We start from the raw sequence: 25,142 nt of genomic DNA, 5'->3' as shown, positions 1-25,142 counted from the left end.
TTAATTATTCAAGAACATTTAAGAAACATTCCTTGTTTCTGACAACTATCTAATTGTTATGAACACAGTGATGAATAAGAACCTTGCCCTTTAGAAGATTATGCACATTTTAATTGGGACAGTGCATATGCAATTAAACCATTAAAACATAACCTTATAATGAAACATGCCCCAGACTAGCTAGAACAATAGGCAAAATGCCCTATTAAAATTTTATCTTAGATAAAATAGTTTGGGGTTTTTTTTTGCTTTTAACATTGTATATTCAACCATAAATCCTTAAAGATAGTCTTAGTATTTCCAATTGGATGATATATTTCCCTTTCTAAAAAAGTCCTTGAGGCTTTCTTTCACTTATTACCTTTTCACAAGAATTTTGTGCATCATATGTAGTTTATATTCCCATTGTCAGCCTTCAACCCAATTCTGTTTTTATCCTCACAAAACCACCTTGTGCTATCCTCACATAATGCCAAAATGATTGAAATGCTGGCAGTTCATTTATTATGATTTTAACACTTTGAAAGAAAGGATTTTTAGAAGGTGGTAGAAGCTCTAAAATACTAACACTTAAATCTCATCCTGTATTTAACTAAGCCAATAAGTGCGCACACATATTTATGCAAGGTTGAAAACTGAGAAAGGAATTGAGAATTGTCTCAAAGACAGCAAAATCCACAGAACAATACCCAGAGGCTATGCTTTCAGATATGAGCAATATTCAATAAATTCCATGAATTCATTGATATTTCTTTCAGCAAATAGGACAGGGACTGCCTCTTACATATCTTTATACTCAGACCCTAGTCAAGTTTTGCTTTCATAGTAGGAGTTAGGAAATATGGTTTGCTCTAAAACTGACAGCCTCCTATTTGTCAGAACTTCCCTTAACTGGCAAGAGGTATAAGTAAAAGAAATTGTCCTTAATCTCAAGGAAACCACAAAATTGGGAAAGGTGGGCAAGAAACTCAAACATTGAAGATCTCGGTGATTTTGATCTAATGTACAAATATTATGGGAAAACAGTAAAGGACCTATTTTTACCTTTTTAAAAGTGATACCACCGAATAACAGTTGTGAAAGACAAAGGAGGAAATATTTAACAAAATAAGAGAAGAAAACAATTTCAGAGAGCAAACAAAATCCTTGTGCTAACAGCATGAGTGCAAAAAAGAGTTGGATCTTTTTGAGGAAATTTTGGCATTAGTGTTTATTGGGAAGGGAATTTGTATCAAATATATATATCAAAAATATATATATATTATTCTTTAGGTAAAAGTTAATGACACAGCCAACTTGAAGTGGAAAACAATAACAATGACGTTCTGAAGGTGTGGTGGATATTCTTGTTTGCTTACTCAACCTACTCCCATGTCCTTCCAGATAGAATTGTTATTTTTTTTCAAATTTTTACTTTTAAACACAGCCATTTTGATACAAGGAAGAAACAACAATCTATTGCTCTAAATACTCAGAACTTTCCGCCTTTAATTTTTCATCATCACACACATGCAATATGATAAAATTTTAGGATATCCTGCTTTTAGCAGGGGGATTAAAGTGAGACTTCATCTGAGGGTGAGCAGTCAAATATCTCAGGACACCTATACTGGAGTAATGCTCTTCATTTGGGAATGCTTTCCTTAAACAATTTACATGAATTGTATTTCTCTGAGTTAGGAGCCCAGATATAAATTATTTAACCATAGCCATTCCACTGCTGGTTTATAGTTTCAGAAGTTTTATTAGTCAGCCAAAGGGGTGCTGATGCAAAATACCAGAAATTGGTGGGTTTTTATAAAGTGTATTTATTTGGGGTAAGAGCTTACAGATACCAGGCCATAAAGGATAAGTTACTTCCCTCATCAAAGTCTATTTTCACGTGTTAGAGCAAGATGACTGCCGATGACTGTGAGGGTTAAGGCTTCCTGGGGTCCTCTCTTCCAGAGCCTTGCTTCTCTCTGGGTTCAAAGTCCCTTTCTTCCCAGGTCTTGCTTCTTCCTGGGCTCAAGTTCCTCTCTTCCTGTGAATAGCTTCTCTTTCCTCTGTGAGCTTACTTCCTGGGGCTCCAGCTTAAGGCTTCAGCATTAAAATCCAACATCAAAAACCCTCAACTTTGTCCTTTGACATGCCTTTTATCTGTGAGTCCCCACCCAGCAAGGGTGGGGACTCAACACCATAATGATGTGGCCCAATCAAAGACTCTATCATAACTCAATCATGCCCAGGTACAGACCAGATTACAAACTAATCCAATATCTATTTTTGGAATACATAACCATATCAACCTGCTACAGAAGTAGGCACATAGTCCACGTTTACCAATATTAGAATGAAGAGGTAGATTGGAGGAAAGTTTTCATCATTCTCTTTTTTATGGATGTCATCAAAGAATGATATAGTCCTTGCTGATATGCACAGCCATCTCACAATTGTGGAAGATACCAAGTAAAAGAAGAAAAGTTGACACAGAAGACAGAATGGAGAAGCCAGCGTCCTTCAGGATATTGTTAAGTGGTTTGGTTAAACACCTTGAAACCTAACTTCTGGATATATGGCAAATTTCCTTAAAGCAAATGATAGTCCATTTGAAATTAGTGAATTGGATTTTCTTTTACTTTCAAGTGAAAGCATTATGGAGAGGTGTCACATAAGAATGAATTGAAGAGTACTAACAATTTTAATTATTAAACAAAATTAAGGCAGATCCTAGATGGCTGAGTAGGGAGCAGCAGGCTGCAGTCCTCATCCAGAATTGGTGGGAAGACATGTAGGCTTGCCAGGCATAGGGGAAGTCATGGGATAATGAGGCAATTGAAACAGGTAGTAAGCAATGGGAGTCCCAGCCTGACTCTGGGGGTGCTACAGGGCCCAGGGAAATTTGCACTTATGGCAGGTAAGGAAGGGCCTAGCTGGACATCAGTTGTTTTATAGGGAAGTCCATTTTTTTCTTTATTTTCTCCTCTTCATTTTCCTCCTTTTTCACATTTTCCTTTTCTTCTTTCTTTTCTTTTCTTTTAAACATGGGCTATTCTAAAGATGTAGACTAAGGGGACCCAAATGTCAAAGAAAAACCATAACACAATGTCAAATAAAAATAAAGTCCTAAGCAAGAGAAAGAAACTGACCAACAGAGTAAACCCATCAAAATTAACAGAAGCCATATATATCAGCAACAAATTACAAACTATACTAAGAAACAGGAAGGTATGGCCAGTCAAAAAAAAAACAAAAACTGAAAGGTCAGAAGAGATGCAAAATATGGAACAACTAATCAAAGATGCCCACACAAATTTCCTAAATCAATTCAAGAAGATGAAGAAAGAGATAAAGGGTAGAAAGAAGACACTGGGTGAGCATACACAAGAAATTGCAAAATTATAAAAAATAGCATCTTTTGGTAATGAAAGGAACAATAGAAGAAATTAAAAATGTAACAGATTTCCACAACAGCAGATTTGAACAGGCAAAGGAAAGAATTAGTGAAAAAGAAGTTATGACACCCAAAATCACTCAGATAGAAGAACAGATAGAGAAAAATAAAAATAAAAAAACAAAAACTGAGCAAGGACTCATGGAGTTGAGTGATGGAACAACAAATGCATTATGGTTTCTGTCATATGCATTATGGATATCACAAAAGGGGAAGAGAAGGGAATAGGGGCAGAAAAAGTGTTTGAAGAAATAATGATGGAAAATTTTCCAACTCTTTTGAGGGACATGGATGTATATTTATATCTGGGAGGTGTGCATGCTCTAAATAGAATATATCCTAATAGATAAGCTCTGAGACACATACTACTCAGATTGTTGAATACCAAAGATAAAGAGAGGACCTGAAAGCAGCAAGATAAAAGAGATCTATCACAGATAAGGGATATGTGATATGATTAAGTGCTGATTTCTCATCTGAAACTACGGAAGGCTAGAAGGTAGTGGTAGGACATAGCGTAGGTGGTAAAAGATAAAAACTTCCTGTCAAGAATTCTGTATATAGCATAATTGTCCTTCAAAAATGAGGGAGATATTAAGATATTCATAGATAAACAGAAATTTAGAGAACTCATCAATAAAAGTCCTGCTCTTCAAGAAATACTAAAGGAAGTTCTGCAGGGTGAAAGGAAAACTCAGGAGAGAGAGGTTTGGAGGAGAGTGTAGAAAGGAAGATTATTAGTAAGTGTAATTAAAGGGTAAAAAGAAATAATGTTTGACATAAAATAACCTAAAGATAAAATGGTTAAAGTGAGTATTGCTTTTACAGTAATAACACTGAATGTTAATGGATTAAACTCCTCAATGAAGAGACACAGATGGGCAGAATGGATAAACGTATCATCCACCTATATGCTATCTACAAGAAACTCACCTTAAACCCAAGGACACAAATAGGTTGCAAGTGAGATGCTGGAAAATGATTTTCCATTCAAACAGTAACTAAAAAAGAGCTGGGTTAACCATGCTAATATCAGGCAAAATAGACTCTAAATGGAAAACTCTTGGAAGACACAAAGATGGACAATGTGTATATTAATAAAGAGGCAAACTACCAAGAAGAAAGAACAATCATAAACATGTATGCACCTAATCATGGTGCTCCAAAAATACATAAGGTAAACACAGGCAAAATTGAGGTGAGAGATAGTTGTCTCTGCAATCCTAGTGGGGGACTTCAATTTACCACTCTCAACAATTAAAAAAAAAAATTTAGGTAGCAGATCAATAAAGATACAGAAATCTTGAATACTATGATAATGGAACTAGACCTTACAGACATATACAGAACTTTTTACACCAAAATAGCAGGATATATGTTCTTCTTGAACACTCATGGATCATTTTCCAAGATAAACCACATGTTAAGTCATAGAACTAGTCTCAATGAATTTAGAAAGATTGAACTTATACAAAGCTCTTTCCTTGACCTCAACAGAATGAAGGTGGAAATCAATAATGGGTGGGGAGCTGAAAAATTCAAAATATATGGAAGTTTAACAACACATATTTAAGCAATCAGTGGGTCAAGAAGGAAATTGCAATAGTAATCAGTAAATATCTAGAGATGAATGAAAATGAGAACGGAAGATCTCAAAGCTTATGTGATGCTCATAGACAGTGCTGAGAGGGAAATATACAGCCTTAAATGCCAACTTTAAAAAGAAGAAAGAAGTAAAATCAAAGGCCTAATGTCACATCTAGAGGAACTAGAAAAAGATCAGCAAACTAATCCAAAGCAAGCAGAAGGAAAGAAATAAAATTAGAGCAGAATTAAATGAAATTGAAAATTAAAAAAATTTGGAACAAATTAACAATAAAGTCAAAAGCTTGTTTTTGCAAGGATTAATAAAAATGGCAAACCCTTAGTTACCGACCAACACAGAAAAAAAAAAAAGTTGAAAGAAGAAATAGAATAATTCAACAGACCAATCACAAGTAATGCAATTGAATTAGTCATCAAAACCTCCCCAAAAAGAAAAGCCAAGGGCCAGATAGCTTTGCAGACGAAGCCTTCTAATCATTCCAAAAACAACTAATGCCAATTCTACTCAAACTCTTCCAAAAAACTGAAGGGGAAGGGACATTACCAAACTCATTATGTGAGACAACATCACCCTAATACTAAAGCCACATAAAGATGTTACAAGAAAAGAACATCACAGACAAAGCTCTTTAATGAACCTAGATGCAAAAAATATCCTCAACAAAATACTTATCAATGGAACCCGACAACACAATAAATGATTTTTACATCCATGATCAAGTGTGTTTTACCTTATATATGCAGGGTTGGTTCAATGTAAGAAAATCAACTAATGTGTTACACCACATTAACAGATCGAAGGATAAGAATCTATATCGGTGCAGAAAAGGAGTTTAACAACACTCCTCATCCTTTCTTGATAAAAACATTTCAAATGATAGAAATAGAAGGAAACTTCTTCGACATGATAAACAGCATGTATGAAAAAACCCACAACTAACATCGTACTCAAAGGTGAAAGGCTAAAAGCTTTCCTTCTAAGATCCAGAACAAGAGCTTTCCCACTGTCGCCACTCATATTCAATATTATGTTAAAAGTTCTTGCTGGGAAACGGACTTTGGCCAAGTGGTTAGGGCATCCGTCTGCCACATGGGAGGCCCGCGGTTCAAGCCCCGGGCCTCCTTGACCCGTGTGGAGCTGGCCCATGCGCAGTGCTGATGCGCGCAAGGAGTGCCGTGCCACACAGGGGTGTCCCCCGTGTGGCCCCACGCGCAAGGAGTGCACCCATAAGGAGAACCGCCCAGCGCGGAGGGAGCAGCCTGCCGAGGAATGGTGTCGCCCACACTTCCTGTGCCGCTGACGACAACACAAGCGGACAAAGAAACAAGACGCAACAAGAAGACACAGAAAAAAAAACAGACAACCAGGGGAGGGGAGGGGAATTAAATAAATAAATAAATAAATAAATCTTTAAAAAAAAAAAGTTCTTGCTAAAGCACATAGACATGAAAAAATAAAAGACATCCAAATAAAAAGGAAGATGTAAAACTTTCACTATTTGCAAATGGTCCTATATATAGAAAGTCCTGAAAAATCTATAACAATGTTATCAGCACTAATAAATGAATTCAGCAGAGTGGCAAGATATAAGATCAACTTGCAAAAAATGAGTGTGTTTCTCGTGTGTTTCTATACTCCAGGAATGAGCAATTTGAGGAGGAAATCAAGAAAAATTCCATTTAAAATATCAAGTAAAGAATCAAATAACAGGAATAAATTTCACTAAGAATGTAAAGGGCTTATACACAGAAAACTACGCAACATTACTAAAAGAAATCAAAGAAGACCTAAATCAATGGAAGGACATTTCATGTTCATAAATTGGAAGAAAAAATATCATTAAGATTTCAATTCTACCCAAATTGGTTCACATACTCAATACTATCTCAATAAAACTTTTGAAAGTCTTTTTTGCAGAAATGGAAAAGCCAATTATCAAATATTTTGGAAGGATAAGGGGCACAGAATAGCCAAGCACATCTTGAAACTGAAGAATGAAGTTGGGAGACTCTCACAATCTGCCTTTAAAGCATATAATGAAGCTATAGGGGACACAATTTCATGGTATTGGTACAAATATAGACATATTAACCAATCTTCCTGAATTAAGAACTCAGAAACAGACCTGCACAACTGCAGCCAACTGATATTTGACAAGGCTGCCAAGTTCTCTTAACTGGGACAGAATGGTCTCTAACAAATGATGCTGGAAGAACTGTATACCTGTATCTAAAAGAATGAAAGATGATTCATTCTCACACACTGTATAAAAACTTAAGTCAAGGTGGATCAAAGACCTAAATATAAAAGCCAGGACCATACAAGTCCTAGATGATAATATAGGGAAGCTTTTATGAGATCTTGTGGTAGGTGATGATTTAAAAAAATTTAAACCCAAAGGATAAACAATGAGAGAAAAAATAGGTAAATGAAATTAAGAATGTTTGTGCTTCAGAGGAGTTTGTCAAGAAAGGGAAAAGGTAGCCTACTCAATTGGGAGAAAATATTTGGGAACTACTTAAACAATAAGGGTTAGTATACAGAATATATAAGTAAACCCTATAACTCAATAATAAAAAGATGAATAATCCAATTAAAAAATGGAGAAAAGACTTAAGCAGAAACTTTACAAAGAGGAAATACAAATGCCTAAAAAGCATGTGAAAATCTGCTTAACATCAACAGCTATTAGGGAAATGCAAATCAAAACTACAATGAGATAACATTTCACACCTACTAAAATAGCTACTATTAAAAAATAAAACAATAATTATAGTAGAATACCAGTAAGTCCACTCTAATCAATATTTTATTCCTCCATCCTGAGGACCCTGGAATGGTGTTGCTCACTCCACCTCTAAATCAAGAGGGGGCTTAGATTCCACATGGCTGATGGATGGAATTCTCTTGCATGCAGCTGTAGATCTCCGTTTCCTGGTGTGGTGGTTGACTATCCTCAATTCCCTGTTAGCTGACCTGGTAAGTCCAATGAACTGGAGAGTAGGTGTTGCAATTCTGCTGATGCTCAGGGCCCAGCTGGCACATAGACAATTTACTAGTATTCTGCTATAGAATTATTGTGACTCAGCAATGGAGGAAATTATATCATTGATGTGGAAACAGTGGTCATGGGAGTTGCTGAAGACAGGGAGAGAGAATAAGAGGTGTGATATTGGGGCATTTTTGGAACTTGGAGTTGTCCTCAATGATATTGCAGGGATAAATGCAGGACATTATATATCCTGCCATAACCCCTGCCATAATCCATAAAGAACTGGGAGAGAGTATAAACTAGAGCATAAACTATAATCCATGCTGTGTAGCAATGCTCCAAAATGTCCTCAACAAATGTATTGAATGTACCAAACTAATGAAAGAAGTTGTCAATGTGGGAGGAGTGGGGAGTGTGGGGAGTGGTGTATATGGGATTCTCATATATTTTTAAAAGATTTATTTATTTATTTATTTCTCTCCCCTCCCCCCCAAGTTGTCTGCTCTCTGTGTTCCTTTGCTATGTGTTCTTCTGTGACCACTTCTATTATTATCAGTGGCACCAGGAATCTGTGTTTCTTTTTGTTGCGCCATCTTGTTGTGTCAGCTCTCCATGTGTGTGGCACCATTCTTGAGCATGCTGCACTTTCTTTTGTGCTGGGCGGCTCTCCTTACAGGGCGCACTTCTTGCCAATGGGGCTCCCCTACACGGGGTACACCCCTGCGTGGCAGGGCACTCTTTGCATGAATCAGCACTGCACAATGGCCAGCTCCTCACGGGTCAAAGAGGCCCGGGGTTTGAACTGTGGACCTCCCATGTGGTAGGCCAAGTCCACTTCCTTCATATTTTTTAATGTAACATTTTGTGTGATCTATATATCTTTTAAAAAATTAATTAATTAATTAAACAAAAAGAAAACTATAAGTGTTGGAGATGTTGTGGAGGAAAAGGAATACTCATTTGCTATGAGTGGGAATGTAAAAGGGTGCAGCCACTGTGGAGGACTGTTTTGTGGTTGCTCAGGAAGTGAAGTATAGAATTACCATATGATCTGGCAATCTTGCTAATAGTATATACCCAGAAGAATTGAAAGCAGGGTCACAAACACATAGATTCACACCAGTGTTCATAGTGGCATTACTCACAATTGCCAAAATAAGGAAGCAACCCAAGTGTCCATCAACAAAGGCATAGATAAACAAAATGTGGTATATACATATGAGAGAATATTATTCAACAGTAAGAAGAAATGAAGTACTGACATGTTACAACATAGAGCAATGGATCTACCTTGAGGACCTTAGGCTGAGTGAAATAAGCCAGACACAAAGTATTGCATGATATTTCATGAGCTCACTGATATGAACTAAGTGTAGTGACAGGCTCATGAAGGTAGAATCTGGATGATAATTTACCAGGAGATAGATGGTAGAAGAGAATGGTGGGCTGATGCTTAATCTGTGCAGGACTTAAAATTAGCTTGATTGTAATGGTTTGGATATGGATGGAGGTGATGGTGGCACAGCAATGTGAGTATAATTAACAGTGCAGAAATATGTGTATAAACATAATTTAAAGAGTGAAGTTTTGAGTTGTTAATGTTGCTAGAGGAAGGTAAAGGATAAAATGGGGGACTATATAACAGTGAATTCCAGGATGGCTGAGGATTGTGGTTATAAATATAAGAAAGTTCTTCCATTACTTCAGGTTCTTGAACAAAGGCACATCATTAGTACAGGGTGTTGATAGTGGGGTAGTATATGGAGAAAATGCCCCTAAAACCTACTTCTATGGAATTTAAATGTATTCTTGTTGTCAAGGGTATTTTTTCTGGATAGACAAAGGCCCACACCGTAGTTAACAAAATATTAAACTTCTATCCTGGGGAAGTCATGTTACAGTCCCAAATAAGATGGCAAAAATCTCTCGAATATTTAAGTTTTGCTTAATAATAGAAAACAGGCCAATTTGCCAAGTCCTCGATCTAAATGCTTACACTTATGAACCTTATTCCTGTAATAATAAAATTAAGTCTACTTATAATTAATGCCTAAGAGTTACTTCCTGAAAACCTACTTGTTACACAAATGTGGCCTCTTTCTAAACTCAGCTCTGCAAATATTGGGCCATGACTCCTGGGGATGAGCCTCCCATCATGGAGGGATTATTAACAAGCATTAATCAGCAATGCATTTGGAAAAAGACCTTGGCCAAGAGGGGAAAATATTAAATAAAACAATTTTCAGAGCTAAGAAATTTCAAAGTGAATCGAGAAGTCATTCCAGACATTATACTTATGCAGGTCTCAGGCAGGCTTCACAAACTGCCACAGTAAACAAAACCTCAAAACAAAAGTGCTCCTGAGGCCTCTAGGGATATTCAGACACTATAAGCAAGGCACACAGCCTCATGAATTCAACATCCCCTTGGCAGGCCCTATCTGGAAATACATGAAAACCTATTTTCCCAATATAGCATAGTTCTACTCATTTATAATTCCCCAAATCCTGATTCTTTTTATTTTCTTTTTGTCTTTATTTATTTTTTTAATGTTAAATTTAAAAAAATATGAGGTCTCTATATGCCCCCACCCCCCTCATCCCACTCCTCCCATTACAACAACCTCCTCCATCATCATGGAACATTCACTGCACTTGGTGAATACATCTCTGAGCATAGCTGCACCTTATCGTCAATGGTCCACATTATAGTTAATACTTTCCCCCAGTCCACCCAGTGGGAGGACATTCTTATACAACTTTGTTTGAACCTGTAATTTCAATGTACCTGTTAAATATATTTCTCAGAGACTTAAATCTTCAGATTGAGTCCTGGATCCCAAGAGAATTGCAGCCAACTCCTACTCTCCAGTTCTTCCTGTTTTCCCTGGACAACTAACAAAATGATGCTGATTGACAAGTCTCATCACCAAAACAAGGAGTATCTTCAAATGAAAGCAAAAGAATTCCTTTCTTGTGCACCATAATATCTAAATTGCCTCTCAGCCCGAAGCTGTCAGGGCAGACATCATACCAAATCCCTCAAGACTGAGGAATGAATAAGAATAAGGGGTGGAGTGTAACCATGGACCAAAGCAAATTTATTGTTATTGTAGTTACTATTCTGTTTAACAGAGTAATTTGTAAAATTGGTATAAAATTAAAATTAGTAAAAACAAATTTAAGAAAAAAATAAAAACAAGAATATCATTGAGTAAACAAGCTGGAAGTATTAAGTGCCTAAATTTAGGGAGAAGTTGTAAGGGGCCAGATTCATTCTCAAGAAATAGCCTTCTTTCCTCTTTCATAGAAAACTGAGACTGCCATGCAGAAGTCCTCTACATATACTACCCTTTATATAAACACTTTTCTGAATGTGCTGATTCTTGTCTCTGTCACCAATGACAGGAGAAAAGATGTTCATTTTATGAGCAATTCATTTTCTCACCTCTGCTCTGGATCCTGGTCCCTGCCTACCTCCTCAGAAAACTTACCATAATAATTCTTCCCTCCTCTTATATCTTCAATCCCTGTTACAAACAGCATTTAATTATATTTCAGTGTGTGTTACATAGGTAAATTACAAAGGAAAACAAAACAACTGATCTACTTTTACCACCCACCCCATGCTGAGAAATGCACTGTCAAAATATTTTATTTGGACCCTGGGAGATAGATGGGAAGCATATATGCAAGCAATGGGCATCCTAATTCTGAACCCCAGCATTAGCTGATTTACAAACCCAATTCCAATAACATTGGACTAGGGAGGACCTTCCCTTGAGGAAGAACAAAATCATCATATGTGGTGAATAAATGTTTCTTCTGCTAATACTGTTCATTTTTTTGTCATTAATCCATTGCATTTAATCATTGTTTGGGTTAAGTAGGCTTATAATTGTCTCAGTTTCCTAAGACTGCCATTATAAAGTACTACAAATGTACAACAGAAATTTATTGCCTCACACTTCTGTAGTCTGGAAGTCTGAAATACGATGTCAGTGGGACCATGCTCCCTCTACATTTGTAGGAAAATAATCTGGTCTATCTTTCTTTCCTGACTTCTGGCTGTGGCTGGCAAACAAAAACAGTAGCAGAGAAAGGAGGATGAGAGGAGATCTCAGTTTTAGACTGGACAAGATGCCAAATGGAGTAAGTCAGTTTTGCAGAATGCGTAAATGTTAATTTAAACTCAATTGGGAGTTAATCTCCAGGGGGATATTAGTTTTGCCAGCATGTATTTATCATCTCTTTGAAGCAAAGGGATCTGCCATGAATACTGTCTCCTCTTAACGAGTGGCTTTTTGATACATTGCTTCCCTCTTATAATATTTAGAAATTTGAAATGGTGGCAGCTCCAGTCATCAGATCTCATTGGAGATATCTTTTTTCCAAACAATATTTTCAAAACCTTTTTTATTTTTGTGCCCTTTTCAGTTCCAGATTTATAGCACTCTGATTAGGACACTACTATTGACTTCATCTAATGGCATATGGTGTCAATGCTTGTAAGCAAGCGATTTCAGGCTTGAGTCATCGTCACTGTTTTCATAATCATTTACGCTATAATAATCAGACCCAAAAACTTGTTTCCTAGTTAAGAATAGCTATGATGTGTAATTAGACAGTCTAGAATCATTTGGAGATTCCATTAGGGAAGAGACCCATGGACCCACAGATTAGCCTCTCTGCAGTTCCCTCTTCAGCCTAGAATTCCCTATGGTACCAAGGTAAAAAATCTTACCAGTCCTCTGTTACACAAATAAAAAAAAATTTTTCTGACCAAAACATGCTAAAGGGATATAGTAGAAGAAATCCATTCCCTGCAATTTTTGGTTTTAGTCACATATAGTTTGAAGAAGGCTGACCTAAATAGTTCATAGTGAAGTTCCCATGAGCCTGCATCTATGGCTGCCACCATGTTAAAGTCCACACCTCTGCTGAGGATCTCACGGCTAGCTTTTGGTTGCCAGATTTCATGGACCAGGCATGGAATAGGTCCCTGTCTATGACTGGCCTTTGAATGAAGAAACTGTCTCCTCTTCTTTCTTAAGGCCAGAGCAATTCTTAGCTTATGGATATAGCTGTAACCTATAGTTTTTGCCAAGATTAGAAAATACCATGCGACTGACACCTAAGGCCAAATCCCACCTATCTACATGCAAGAATTAAAAGTAAACTGTCTAGCTAATAAAATAAGTCATACAATGCCATACAAACTTCTCTAAACCTAACCAATACTCACATCCAAAAGTGCATGCACTTGACCACCAAGTGGCTGTTCACAAGGATAATTTACTCCCCAATTTTAATTAAATGAACATTTTAAATTACAATTTATACTCCATATGTTGCAAAAGTTAGACATTCCCAAGATATGGCACCCCTCTTCCCTACTTTAATTTTGATTCATTTAAGAATGAGAATGAGTAAAGCAAATGGGTATTTAAATGTAGCTCTTATTAATGACAGATCTGGTATTGGATAATGTAGCTTGTAGCAGTATCAAGTTAGCTTCATAATACTACATCCAGGGTTTGGTAATACTGGGCCTGAGCAGACCTTTTTCCAGTGGACCAGGCCCGGACCTTTTGGAGAAGGTAGAATGGATTCTCCCTGTGGCAGTTCACTCCCAGTTAAGAAAGGAGAGGAAGAGCCCTAAAAATATATGCTAAGTTTTCCTGTTTCTAATACTCCAGTCAGACAAGTGAGTGAGGAGAGAAGCCAAAAGTGCTAATGATACAGGATATCTTTCCACATTGAACAAATGTCGAGGGATAAAATGTGTTTTGGAATGATCATCTAAATTTAGCTGAAACTAAATCCATGATATGAATGAGTAAGTAGAAAGAATAGAAAAGAATGGCCAAGGAAGAGGCTTTGAGGTACATAGAGATTAGGATGCTGGTGGGTGCAGATGGTTTTGCAAAGGGGTAAGTGGTATGGAATAATTAGGGAAAGACCCAGAAGAAAATACATATAGGCAAGGTGAAAATTCAGGGAAAAAGAAACACTTTAACCAAAACAAATTGAGAATGGATACAGGTCAGTGACATGAGCATGCCTGCTTGAAAACCAGAAGAGATTATGTTATTGCAAGTTTCACAGAACTTGTAAGGGCAGAATGCAGAATGTAATGGTTAGTGCAAGAAAATAGACTATAGCTGTAACCTACAGTTTTTGCCAAGATGAGAAAATACCATGTGACTGAAACCTAAGGCCAAATCCCACCTATCTACATGCAAGAATTAAAAGTAAACTGTCTAGCTAATAAAATAAGTCATACATGCCATACAAACCTCTCTAAACCTAACCAATATTCACATCCAAAAGTGCATGCACTTGGCCACCAAGGAGGCAATTTTTTTAAATAGAAGAAAATTTCAAGCATTTTTATATGCATCAAAGTAAAAGCAAATGGATGGGAAAGTGAAGACACAAGCATGACACATTTCATGTAGAGATAGGACAGGACCAGCTTCAGAATAAGTGAAATATAAAAATAATTTTTCCAGAGCAGCTCCTTTTTATAAATTAAGTCTAAAGAAAGTAACAAAGCATTAAAAGAGTGATGAAGGTTAGAAATAACTTTTATAGAGGTTGGAATGGGATCACTTTTGTTCAGACTTGGGATTTTCAGTGGTATTTATAATCTTTGCTCTAGCTATTTTTCTTCCACTATTCACCTGAATAAGTTCAAGGGAAAAGGTGTCATATGTCTGATTGATACAAAGTTGGGATTTGGCAACTAGAAGAACCGAAAGACAGGTGGCAAGGGAATTAAAGGTGGTAAGAAAGTGTTCTTACTTCATAGGAAATGTGGAAGAGAAGATGCCTAATAGAATGCTTAGTTTCATCAATAGTTACTGCATTAAAAGGAAGTCTTAATATATCCTTTTTATTTTTTTAATAGAAAGAAAAAACATAAACATATAATATCTAGCCACAACTACATATTTAACTATGATCCCTGATAAACAATTTTGTATTGGTGGTATTGATTAATGAAATTAAAAGCCTCCAATTTTGATCAAATTTCTTAACAATTTTGAAATAGCAAACTATGTAGCAGACAAGTTTTACACCATTCTAAGTAATATAAACCTATTTCTATTTTTTAAACATTTAAATAAGTAGAAATGGAGTATTGGTTTTCTTAGTCCAAGTATTGTAGCAGATGGCAATGAAAATCTATTTTGAGCTCCTCTCCTTCTAATAACTTGAATATTCTAATTAGGTGAATTTATGTTGTTCTTTTAAGAAATAGTTTCGCTTCTTTGGATATGTTGGTTCAGGTGTTGCAGAAATGTTTCTTGTTCATATACTCAAGAATAATTTTCTGGAAGACAGACTTGCACTGCATGATAGAATATGAAGATAGAACAAAAAATCATACTGTTAATCAGTCTAAAATACAACTAGCACTGTGCTTAGTAATGTTCTTTGGAGAACAAGGAAAAAAATATATGATGCACCAATGTTATGTGATTGAGGTCTTAAGGCCCAACTTTTAAATTAAAATTCATGTCAATAATACAAATTAATATCAGGAATACCCCTAAATACATTGTTAGATATTAAGATGTCTTACGTCCTCATTAAAAAAAAAATGTCTTTTTTTAAAGATACATAGATAACAAAAAAAGTTACATTAAAAAGTATAAGAGGTTCCCATATACTCCACACTCCACCCCACCCCTCTCTTCCTGCATCAACAACCTCTGTCATCATTGTGGCATCATTTCTTCCACTGCTAGACAACTGAAAGAATGCTGAGTTCCTACCCAAGGGAGCTCTATCACATTCCTCAATGGTACAGCAACAGTCCCCCAAGTGCTAGGGCAAAGACCAATGAATAAGGATGGTCCAATGATGGGCCCTTGATACTGATGACTATGCTTATGAGTCTGTGTGCCTGAAATTTCAACTAGGCTTAAAGCTGCAGGGTGCCTAAGAGTTACCTCCTGAGAGCCTCCATGTTGCTCGAATGTGGCCACACTCTAAGCCAAACTCAGCGTGTAAATACATTACCTTCTCCCCAGCATGGACATGACTCCCAGGGATGAGTCTCCCTGGCGCCAAGGGATTACTACCAATCACCAGCTGGTGATGCAACTAGAAAAAGACCTTGAATAAAAGGGAGAAATTGTAAAGACAAATGTGTTTATATGTCTTAGAGTCTTGAAAATGAGTCAGGAGGTCATCAGAAGGGTCACGCTTATGCACATCTCAGCAGGATCCCAGAGACAGTCAAAGTAGATACAACCCAGGGTACTGGTTCTCCTGAGGATTACAGAGACACACAGGTTCTACTCTAATGGAAGATGGCTCTGGAGTTCAATGCCTTGTCAGTGGGTTCTACTTTGGAATTTGTGCTCCTGAGTGTGATGGAGTTGAACTCAGATGTGACCTTTGTACACATGCCTTTTCTGTCACTTTCACTGAACCTGTGGTTGGTGCTGGGGTTGGTGTATACTCAGGAGATGAATCTCTGGACTGACCATATGCCAGCTGGACCCTGAGCCTCAGCAAAGTTGCAACTCCTACTCTCTTGTTCATTGGACTTACCTGGGTCAACTAATAGGGAGGTGAAGATGGTCAACCATCACACCAGGGAACCAAGAGTTCCTGCAAATGCAAGCAGGAGAATCTCATCCATCAGCCATGTGGTATTTAAGCCCCCTCTCAATTTAGAGGTGGAATGGACATCACCATCCCAGGATCCACAGGATGGAGGATTAAAATACAGATTTGAGAGGACTTACTGGTATTTTACTATAGAACTATTGTGTCCAGCAGTGGAAGAAATTGTATCATTGAAGTGAAGAAAGTGGCGATAGTAGTTGCTGAGGGCAGGGAGAGGGAAAAAGGAATGTGATGTGGGGACATTTTTGTTATGTGAAGTTGTCCTAAATTATATTGCAGGGAGAGATGCTGGACATTATAGATCCTGCCATAACCAATCGAATGTACTGGGGGAGAGTGTAAAGTACAATGTAACTATAATCCATGTGGTACAGCAGCGATCCAAAATGTAACCGTAACTGCTATGAAGATACCTAATGAATATCTGTATATATTCTTATATACCCTATATACATGCCTCCCACCCATGTGTCCCCCATAAAACACCCCACACCAGTGTTCCTCCCCTGCAATAATTGAACCCCTATGTGGTCCAAAACTTTTTCAAAATGACGCCTAATGTATTGTCAAATTCAATTAGTAAAAAAATGAAATAGTAATGATAGGTTTAAAGATTAGAAATAGAATACATACTAATTTAGGAAAATTAAAAAAAGTAAAAAATAAATTGGGGCATTAAAATGAAAAATATCATAAAACTTTATTTTTGATGTTTTGTCTTTCATCTCTGTAGTAGGTGTTGCCCTTTTTATACCACTTCTTTTGACCTAGTTTAGAGACTACTGTGGTATTTAACATGTTTTTTCTCAAATTTTACAATGGCTTATCTTTATTTAAAGGCAGGATGTGATTTCAAATATTTCTCTCTTGATTTAGATAAAATACAATAAATCTATGAAGCATTAAGAATTTTCAAAATCATTGTTATATATTTAGGCATTTTTATATTTACCATGATACATTTTACTTAGAAATTATGAAAAATTTAGACATTTTTGTGTGGACCAATCAAGAAATAAAGATAATTTTCACTTTTTTCCCATTTTTCAAAATGCTCTCCTATACTTTGTCAAATATTTCACATTCATGTCAAATTTTATTAACTATCAGTTTAAATAAATGTTTCTAAATGACAAGATTCCTTACCTACATTGATGGGCTTGTTCCAGTTTAACACATTTTGCATTCTTCAACTTTTCATTGACTCATTTATCACTAAAAGCTTTATAGGTTTTTTGACACTATTATACTCACCAATTTATTCTAAATTTATTGCATTCCTTCTTACTATTCATTCATGAAGCTAGAGAGGATAAATCATAACTACCTACATTTAGGAAAAATATGATGTATATATTATTTGAATTTATCAATATGTATGTATCAGGTCATGATTTATTTTATTCAAACATGCGTTATGACCTCCACAATTTTGAAACCTGATAGAAACTATGTATTATATGAACATAAATCACTATTATATGAGATATTTTGCCATAATTGCTATAAAATTGGTATAAAGTCATGCAAACAGCATTAAAATTAATTTGAGCTAGAACCCAGAAGACTCCTTGAAGGAAAGAGCATTGGGTTGGTGTCTGAGGGATTTGTAGGACCAAACCATTTCATTAAAATTATCCATTGATATTGCCTTTTAAATTCAGTGAGTTGTTACTTCCACATGGCAGCACTCATTCTAAGGTGAGTTTTTTTTTTCTATTTCTTCTTCAAATTTTTTTCCTCTGTCCTTTCATATCTATTATTGCAATTGTATTTCTACCAATACTTAATAGAATACTTAATAGAGTCAGATAAGCATGGTATCTGCCTGATGGTAGCAGATAAATGCCTGCAACAGACAACAGTGCATTGCTCCTAATGTTCACCCAGGAAGCAGGTAACAGTATTCTTAGGTGTCTTATCCTCTCTTCCTAGTTCTTATATGTATGTGTGTGTCTGTGTGTGTATGTATCATTATATAAAATATCAATATATGTATATATCTATCTCTGTATATAAATGTAAATCAATTCTGGAAAGGATGCAATTAAATACATTGAATTTTAAACTGTTATTGAATGTAATATTGTTACAAGGTTATGGTTTTTTAAAAGACTCAAGGACTTTAATTTTTATGCCTTTGATATCATTTCTGTTTCTACACATCTCTCTTAAGGAAATATTTTTTAAAAAGCTGGAGTATTTATTTGCAATATTATTGATAGAAGCAGAACTTTAATGACTTGCAAAGGGGAGCTATTAAATTGTACATTATGAACATCCAAATGAGACAATTGATGAAATATTATGTAATTCTCAAACGTGATATTTTCAAAGCATTTTAATGATGTGAAAAATATGTAAATGTAGTAGAACATAAGAAGGAGGATAAGCATAATATATATGTTTGACTGCTAGCCATATAAAAAGGCAATGGATATACACATAAATCAGTGTTACATAGAAAAACTCATACAATAATAACAAAAATAATTGAAAGGAATTTTCCAATATGCAGTAACTTTAGTGGTGTTATTATGAGTTGTTAGGTGAATAATGACCCCGCAAAGATGTCCACATCATAATGCCCAGAATGTATGAATATTTAACTTTACAAAGCAAAGAGGAATTAACACAGCAAATGGAATTAAAGTTGCTTATCAGCTTACCTTAAAATAGGGGGATCATCCTGGATTACCTAGTGAGCCCAAACTACTTGTAAGGGGCCTTAAAAATGGAAGCAAGAGACAGAAGAAATAAAAAAAAAAAAACATGTTGATATATGAAAAGGCTATCTCTGCTGGCTTTGAGGGTAGAGGAAGTGTGCCAAGAACCACAGAATGCCAAAAACCTCTAGAAGACAGGAAAGGCAAGAAATGTGTTCTCTCACATAGCCTCCAAAGAGCAATGCGGTCCTACTGACCCCGTGATTTTAGCCTAGTCAGACCCATTTTGAACTTCTGATCTCCAGAACTGTAAGATACTAAATTTTTCTTTTGTGAACCACTAGATCTGTGGCAATTTGTTGCAGCAACAGTAACAAATAAAATGACTTTATTTTATTTTACTCTTTATGTTTTTTCCAATTCTCTACAAAGTATATGTATAACTATTTTACCAGGAAGAAGAAACATATACACACACTTCCATTGCTCATAAGACAAATTCAAACAATACTGATTACCACAATATTTATACTTCATCACTTTTGTGGCTTCAATTTTTCTTGTCAATACTTTGGCATACTATTTCTCTGTTTGGACCATTTTCCTCATCATATCTGGACTTGCTGTGCTTTAGAATGAGGCGCATGCTTTCTCACCGCGAGAAGTATTTTCCTAGAAACTATTCTCACCACACTCTTAGCCGCCTTTCAAGGACTGACTCAAATATTCTTTTTCTCTCTAAGTCTCACCAAGAAGTAGTTTCTAATTCCAGAATTGGATCACTTGAGCTCCGTTCTTCCCTGTGCTCTGACTGGCAGAACAAGCATTCATGCTCATAATGTTAATTATGAAATTCTTGCTTAGTAAATTACTTATCTCCAGTGTGCAAATAATTGTTGCCACAAAAAGGTGCAGCAGTGTTTCAAAGTGATGAAAGATTACTTTTTCTAACTTGAGAAATGCAGTGCAAACAGGCTTTGGCAAAGACTCAATAGATGCTCAAAAGGTGAAATTTAGTTTACTTTTCCACTAATAATTTAAGAACAAGTATACTGTTCTCTAGTTCTTAATTATACCAATTTCCATGTTTATAATAAAAGTTACCTTAGAGATGTAATTTTAAAATGTTTATTTTCTACCTATAATATATCCTGCATGTTTTTCATATCTGCTAGACTTATCCACTCTTTTTTCCATGTCAGCCCCTCAGAGGTGACACATTTTAACATTATGCTGTATATTCTTGTACATATTTCACCATGCTAATGCATGCAAAAATGAACAGATTGATATATACAGAGAGTTGATTTGGCATTTTTATTTCCAAAACAAAACAAAACAATGAACAAAATAACAGATCCTACAGCACACAACTAACTCCCTGAATCTTATCTGTTATGCTTAGTATATGCCATATATGTAATCAAGATAGAAAAATTCTTCCAGATTAACTGCTATATTTTTATTCTTTTCCTTTTATTCCCTTTTTTCTTTTTTCTTTTTACCTAACTCCATGGTAGTACAATTTATATAAAATAATATCCAACATTTTGAGATGTAAAATTTGATAAGCATTGACAACTGCATACAATTTTTAAATTTCCCCACAAAAATAATAGACAATATTTTCATCACCCTTTTAGTCTGTCTCATTAACTTCCGGTCTCGATCAACATCTGATCTGCTTTCTATCCCTATAATTTTGTCTTTTCTAGAATTTCATATGAATGGAATCATGCAGAGTGTGACTTTTTGTGTTTGCCTCCTGTTTCTTAGCATAATACTTTTGAGATTAATCAAAGCTGTAGATATCAATATTTTGTTCCTGTTTATTGCTGAGTGTTATTTTATTGCATGGCTATACAATTTGTTTATTCATTTATAATTTGATGTACATTGGATTGTATCCAGTGTATAATAGCAGTGAATAAAGCTGATATGAACATTTGAGTATCAGGCTTTTGTAAGTATATATTTCATTACACTTTTGCAAGCACCTACAGGTGATAATACCAGTTCATGCAGTAAGTGTATGTTTAACTTTGGCTTTTTAGCCAAACTTTTTCCAAAGTGGCTGCACCATTTTGCATCCCACCAGCAAAGTAGGAGTGTTCTATTTATGCCGCAACCTGAAGTCTGTAAAAAATAGTGCCCCTTTTTTATTGCCTACTCTTTTGTAAGCAACCTCTTTTTAAATCAATATAAATGTGTGCCCTTGTAAGCTGCATAATATTATACTCCTGTTGCTGTTTTTTTTCCCCAGTCTGATAAATTTTGCCTTTTATTGAGGAATTTTTAAAAAGTAAACAAACAAAAACATTAAAATTAAAGCCACTAAGTGCTGGAGTGGTTTAGTAGAAAAGAGTGACAAATAACTGGAACACATGAAAAATAGATTTTATATCTGCTCTTCTCATCTGAAATGTAAACAAAAAGCACATCGTACATAGTAGTACCAACACCTGTGATTTGTCACTAATAGAAAACATAGCTAATATATACATATACCACATACAGTGGGAGATATTTCTCATTTTTGTTTACAGGTATCACTACTTTGAAATTATGGTGTTATTAGACATGTGCTAGATCTTGTTATTTACTACTTAATCTTTAATAATCTAAATAACAAATTAATTTAATAACATTAATAATATTTAATAATTAATAACAAGTTAATAAAGAAGCTGATACATTATGATATCACAAATTTGTTTTTAAAATTTTGGTCGGTCTATTTTAATATAACTGGCTTTCTTTTTAAATCTTATGCATTTAATTGTAGGTATTTAAAAGATAGCATTCCAAAAGGGGTTCTAAGTCTTCTAAAGTCCCCAAAGGAGTCTGTTGTACAAACATTACAATTTTCTGTTTTATAAAGTCTCTACTTCCAAGAATCTTTACTTAGAACATCTATTACAAATGTCATTTTAGCACTCGTTTAGATTTAACAATATGGTAAAAAAATATGGGAGAAAAATATGATAAGATACACTGTTAATTTAAAAATGGAGGCTTTGGCGGTGGACTTGACCCAGTGGTTAGGGTGTCTGTCTACCACATGGGAGGTCCACGGTTCAAATCCCGGGCCTCCTTGACCCGTGTGGAGCTGACCCATGCACAGTGCTGATGCGCACAAGGAGTGCCCTGCCACACAGGGGTGTCCCCGCGTAGGGGAGCCCCACACGCAAGGAGTGCACCCCGTAAGGAGAGCCGCCCAGCATGAAAGAAAGTGCAGCTTGCCCAGGAATGGCACCGCACACACACAGAGAGCTGACACAACGAGATGATGCAACAAAAAAAGAAACACAGATTCCTATGCCACTGACGACAACAGAAGCAGACATAGACAACGCAGCAAATAGACACAGAGAACAGACAACTGGGGTGGGGTAGAAGGGGAGAGAAATAAATAAAAATAAATAAATCTTTTTTTTAAAAAAAGGAGGCTTTGTGAATGTGTGTGGGGTGTTTGTGTGACTGTGTCTATCTTTATTCATCAGTTTATTTTTAGAAGAAATTACTAAATTAAAGAACTATGTTTAGGTCAGCTACATATAGTGGCATCTTTTTTTAGTTTTTACTTTCATCCTTGGCAGAAGTGACCAATTTTCTGAACAGCTAATTCTCTAATTCTCTACTAGGAGGTGTTTTTGTGTGTGTGTGTGTATGTGTTTTTATTTAATTAAAATTTTTTTTTAAGTTTACACTGAGAGAACATAGGAAATAAAGGAGAATTATTTTGTAAATCATTAGGTCATCTTCAGTTTAAATAATAGGATTTCTTTAATATTCTTCCCAACAATACATAAATTCATAGCTTAGAAGAATTCTAGAGAGTAGTATATAATTTAGGATAGACAGTTAAGCTGCTATGATTAACATCCCCAAACTCAGTGGTTTAAAACAATAAAAGTTTATTTCTTGCTTTTATGAAGAGGTTGCATTCCAAGTTACATTTCATGGTAGCTATCTGCCACAGGAGGACTCAGGTTTGATTCCATATCAATGCAGGCTTCCACTGTGGCTAAGGTAGAAAAGAGAGTCCTGGATAAGCTCAAGTTAACAATTGAATACTTATACCCAAAAGTGACACATACATTGTCTCACATTAAGGGGGGTAGAATTGTACAATTGTCCTATTTTCCCTGAGAGGGGAAAACTGGGAAACTTGCTGAACAGCTCTGGAATCTGCCACAAACATGTTTATAAACATTTTAAGTTAACAAAATTCTAGGGGCTAAATGTTATACACAAATGTTTAACAAAGGGTTATGTAGTAAAACAAGTTAGCAAAAATATTCTTATACTTTTGTACTGATTGCCAGATAAATAAAATAGATCAGTAGTTTATGATAAGTGATGGAGCATAGTCAAATTTAATTTTCTTGAGACCTCCACCTAAGTGTGATTTGTCATTTAACAAGGCAATTTTCCTTAGTGCACAGGATCATCAATATTTTGTATCTTTCATTTTTCTTATCTTGTAGTGATGCTACTAACAGCCTAGAGTCTGAATAAACAATGTATTTTTAAGTCTAAAACTTTTGTGAAAAAAATGTGACTTTCATAAAGGTTGAACGACAAGAGATATTTAATTGCATTCTTACCATTTCTTGCAGAAAAAGAAAAAAGAAAATAACTTTCTGATTCCACAATTTTTCTCTCTTTTTCTCTCTCCAGAAATAGGGGAAGTAGAGAGAAAGGATTATTGTTCTCTAATATTTCTTGCCTTTATTTCTTTAAGTAGAGATCTTGTATTTTTTTTTTATTATTTGGGGTAACAAACTACCACAAAATTAGTGACTTAAAACACATAAATTTATTATCTTCATTTCTGTTGGTCAGAAGTCTTGCTTGGATCTCACTGGTCTAAAAATCAAGGTGTTGGCAGGACTGTATTTCTTTCTACAGCCACTATGGGAAAAGCCATTTTCTTGCCTTTTCTAGTGTCTAGAGACCACCCAAATTCCTTGCCTTATGATGTCCTTCCATCTTCAAAGCCTTCTCATGCAGCTATTTCTCTTACTCTCTTCTCTATTCCACATTAAGTATCCTTGTGATTACAGATGGTCCAGGATAATCGCCCCATCTCAAGGTCAACCAATGAGCTATCTTAATTTTGTCTGTAACTTTAATTATTCTTTGCCATGTAACCTAGTATACTCATAGATTCTGGGGATAAGCTTATAGAAATCTTTGAGGGGTATCAAAGACCTGTGGTACCTTCATGGTTACTTAGAATACTTTCTTAAGCATTTTATCTAGATGAGGAATGTAAGTTATACAAATAATGCATCTTATATTTTTGAAAACATCCATTTTCACAGTTAGAGGTGATTGATAACTTGCCTGTGTATTATACAACCATAAAGTTACTCATTTTAGTTGCACTATTGTGCAGTTTGATATGGTTATGAATTCCAAAATTAGATAATGGATTATGTTTATAATCTGGTCTGTACCTGGGTGTCATCAAATTATGATTAAGGCTTTGATTGGGCCATGTCATTAGGGCATTGAGTCCCAGCCCCTTGATGCATGGGGACTCACTGATAAAAGACATGGAAAAGGACAGAGTTGGGGGTTTTGATGTTGGAGTTCTGATGTTGCAGTTTGATTCTGAAGCCTTAAGCTGGAGCCCCAGGAAGTAAGCTCACAGAGGAAAGAGAAATGAGCCCCAGGAAGAGGGGAACATGAGCCCAGGAAGAAGCAAGCCTGGGGAAGAAAGTCACCTTGAACACAAAGAGAAGCAAGACCCTGGAAGGGAGGCACCCAGGAAGCCTGAACCCTCGCAGAC

The 25,142-nt window shown here is 35.7% G+C and overlaps 1 long non-coding RNA gene across 1 annotated transcript in view; it reads left to right on the top strand.

Annotated features, from left to right (window-relative positions):
• Nucleotides 1–25,142, top strand: part of LOC139439279 (uncharacterized) — a 134,584-nt gene that overhangs the window by 102,378 nt on the left and 7,064 nt on the right. The window lies entirely within an intron of this gene.

This window comes from Dasypus novemcinctus, chromosome 7 (genome assembly GCF_030445035.2).
Source record: "Dasypus novemcinctus isolate mDasNov1 chromosome 7, mDasNov1.1.hap2, whole genome shotgun sequence".
Taxonomy (NCBI): Eukaryota; Metazoa; Chordata; class Mammalia; order Cingulata; family Dasypodidae; genus Dasypus; species Dasypus novemcinctus.
This window is presented reverse-complemented; position numbering and strand designations above follow the sequence as displayed.